Genomic DNA, 3,645 nt, shown 5'->3' with positions numbered 1-3,645 from the left:
TCCCTATGAACGCGTGCCTGACAACCACTTCCGTTCTACCTTAGATTGAATGAGTATCTCTTGGATCTCTTAATCAGAATCTTTGTGGTATAAGCTAGATTGATGGCGGCATTCATGAGAGTCCAGAAAGTCTAAACCTTGTCTGTGGTATTCCGAGTAGGACTCTGGGATTGAATGACTGTGACGAACTTTAAACTCGCGAGTGCTGGGCGTAGTGACAGACGCAAAAGGAGGGTGAATCCTATTCCAGTATGATCGAGAACCTCAGATGATTAGCCGTGCTGTGACAGAGCATTTGGACCATTTTCACAAGAGGATAGGATGCAGCCATTGGCAAGGGTGATGCCTCCAGACGATTAGCCATGCAGTGACAGCACATCGGACCATTTTCCAAAGAGGATTAAAAGTAGCCATTGACAATGGTGATGTCCTTACATAAAGCCAGCCATGGAAAGGAGTAAGACTGATTGGATGAAGACAGCAGGAAAGCAGAGGTTCAGAGGAACGAAAGCATCTCTATACACTTATCTGAAATTCTCACCAATGATATACATAAGTGTTCCTATCCTTATTTTCTATCTATTTATTATTATGTTTGAAAACTCCATAACTATTTTATATCCGCCTGACTGAGATTTACAAGGTGACCATAGCTTGCTTCATACCAACAATCTCCGTGGGATCGACCCTTACTCACGTAAGGTTTATTACTTGGACGACCCAGTGCACTTGTTGGTTAGTTGTATCGAAGTTGTGAATGAAAAACGATTTATTAAGACGTCCGTACAGAGTTTCTGGCGCCGTTGCCTGAGATCACAATTTCGTGCACCAAGTTTTTGGCGCCGTTGCCGGGGATTGTTCGAGTTTGGACAACTGACGGTTCATCTTGTTGCTCAGATTAGGTAATTTTATTTTTGTTTTCTTTTCAAAAAATTTTCAAAAATCTTTCAAAAATTTCTCATCTGTTTTCGAAAAAAAAAATGTTTTCAAAAAAATATATTTTTTCTTCAGAATTTTTAAGAATGAATTCTAGTGTTTCATGATGATTTGTTGAATCCTGGCTGGCTGTGAAGCCATGTCCAAATTCCTTTGGACTGAGGATTCAACTAATCACTTCAATGCATGTAATAGCATACTAAAGCTTGGCTGGCTATTAAGCCATGCCTAACCCTCAGATTGGAGCTTTAGACTAAAGAGCACAAGATTCCTGGAATTCATATTAAAAATTTTGGAATCCTTATTTTTATTTTTCACATTAATTTTCGAAAAAAATACAAAAAAAATTATAAAATCATAAAAATCAAAAATATTTTGTGTTTCTTGTTTGAGTCTTGAGTCAGATTTTAAGTTTGGTGTCAAATGCATGTTCATCTTGCATTTTTTCGAAAAATTCATGCATTCATAGTGTTCTTCATGATCTTCAAGTTGTTCTTGGTAAGTCTTCTTGTTTGATCTTGATGTTTTCTTGTTTTGTGTTGTATGGTGTTTTTCATATGCATTCTTGAATTCTTATTTCCTGAGCATTAAAGATTTCTAAGTTCGGTGTCTTGCATGTTTTCTTTGCATCAAAAATTTTTCAAAAATAAGTTCTTGATGTTCATCTTGACATTCAAAGTATTCTTGGTGTTCATCTTGACATTCATAGCATTCTTGCATGCATTCATTGTTTTGATCCAAAATCTTCATGCATTGCATCATTTTCATGTTTTTCTCTCTCATCATTAAAAATTAAAAAATCAAAAAAATATCTTTCCCTTTTTCTCTCTTAAAATTTCGAAAATTAGATTTGACTTTTTCAAAAAATTTTAAAATCTAGTTGTTTTCTATGAGTCAAATCAAATTTTCAATTTAAAAATCTTATCTTTTTCAAAATCTTTTTCAAAAATCAAATCTTTTTCATTTTTCTTATTTATTTTGAAAATTTTAAAAATATTTTTCAAAAATCTTTTTCTTATCTTTATCTCCTAATTTTTGAAAATAACATCATCAATTAATGTTTTGATTCAAAAAATTTCAAGTTTGTTACTTGCTTGTTAAGGAAGATTCAAACTTTAAGTTCTAGAATCATATCTTGTGATTTCTTGTGAATCAAGTCATTAATTGTGATTTTAGAAATCAAATCTTTTTCAAAACTAATTCCAATCATATCTTTTCAAAAATATCTTCTTATCTTATCTTTTTCAAAATCATATCTTTTTCAAAAATTTGATTTTAAAATATCTTCTCTAACTTCTTATCTTCTTACCTTTTCAAAATTGATTTTCAAATTTGTTTCGACTAACTAACTAACTTTTTGTTTGTTTCTTATCTTTTCCAAAACTACCTAACTAACTCTCTCTCTCTAATTTTTGAAAAAATCTTCCCTCTTTTTCAAAATTTCTTTTTAATTAACTAATTATTTTAATTTTTTATTTTAATTTTCGAAAATTACTAACCTTTTTCAAAAACAATTTTCAAAAATCACTAACTCTTTTTCAAAAATAATTTTCGAAAATTTTCTCTCTCTCTCATCTCCTTCTATTTTATTTATTTATTTACTAACATCTCTTCCTCACTCACCAAAAATCCGAACTCTCTCTCTCTCTGAGTTTAGATTTTTTCTTCTTCTTTTCTTCTACTCACACAGGAACCTCTATACTGTGGTAAAAAGGATCCCTATTATTATTATTTTTCTGTCCCTCTTTTTCATATGAGCAGGAGCAAGGACAAGAATATTCTTGTTGAAGCAGATCCAGAACTTGAAAGGACTCTGAAGAGGAAACTAAGAGAAGCTAAATTACAATAATCCAGCAAGCACCTTTCAGAAATTTTTGAACAGGAAGAGGAGATGGCAGCCGAAAATAATAATCATGCAAGGAGGATGCTTGGTGACTTTACTGCACCTAATTCTAATTTACATGGAAGAAGCATCTCTATTCCTGCCATTGGAGCAAACAATTTTGAGCTGAAACCTCAATTAGTTTCTCTGATGCAGCAGAACTGCAAGTTTCATGGACTTCCATCTGAAGATCCTTTTCAGTTCTTAACTGAATTCTTGCAGATATGTGATACTGTTAAGACTAATGGAGTAGATCCTGAAGTCTACAGGCTCATGCTTTTCCCTTTGCTGTAAGAGACAGAGCTAGAGTGTGGTTGGACTCTCAACCCAAAGATAGCCTGAACTCTTGGGATAAGCTGGTCACTGCTTTCTTAGCCATGTTCTTTCCTCCTCAAAAGCTAAGCAAGCTTAGAGTGGATGTTCAAACCTTCAGACAGAAAGAAGGTGAATCCCTCTATGAAGCTTGGGAGAGATACAAGCAACTGACTAAAAAGTGTCCTTCTGACATGCTTTCAGAATGGACCATCCTGGATATATTCTATGATGGTCTGTCTGAATTAGCTAAGATGTCATTGGATACTTCTGCAAGTGGATCCATTCACCTAAAGAAAACGCCTGCAGAAGCTCAAGAACTCATTGACATGGTTGCTAATAACCAGTTCATGTACACTTCTGAGAGAAATCCTGTGAGTAATGGGACTCCTCAGAAGAAGGGAGTTCTTGAAATTGATACTCTGAATACCATATTGGCTCAAAATAAAATATTGACTCAGTAAGTCAATATGATTTCTCAGAGTCTGAATGGAATGCAAGCTGCATCCAACGGT

General features: G+C 33.9%; 1 non-coding gene across 1 annotated transcript; it reads right to left on the bottom strand.

Moving 5' to 3' along the window:
• Positions 1–3,222: 3,222 nt before the first annotated feature.
• Positions 3,223–3,330, bottom strand: LOC148565316 (small nucleolar RNA R71). Its single transcript, XR_015884371.1, has one exon. It is a non-coding gene; the product is annotated as a small nucleolar RNA R71 (small nucleolar RNA).
• Between the last annotated feature and the right edge of the window lie 315 nt (positions 3,331–3,645).

This window comes from Arachis ipaensis, chromosome B5 (assembly GCF_059453495.1).
Source record: "Arachis ipaensis isolate K30076 ecotype BB chromosome B5, ASM5945349v1, whole genome shotgun sequence".
NCBI lineage: Eukaryota > Viridiplantae > Streptophyta > Magnoliopsida > Fabales > Fabaceae > Arachis > Arachis ipaensis.
This window is presented reverse-complemented; position numbering and strand designations above follow the sequence as displayed.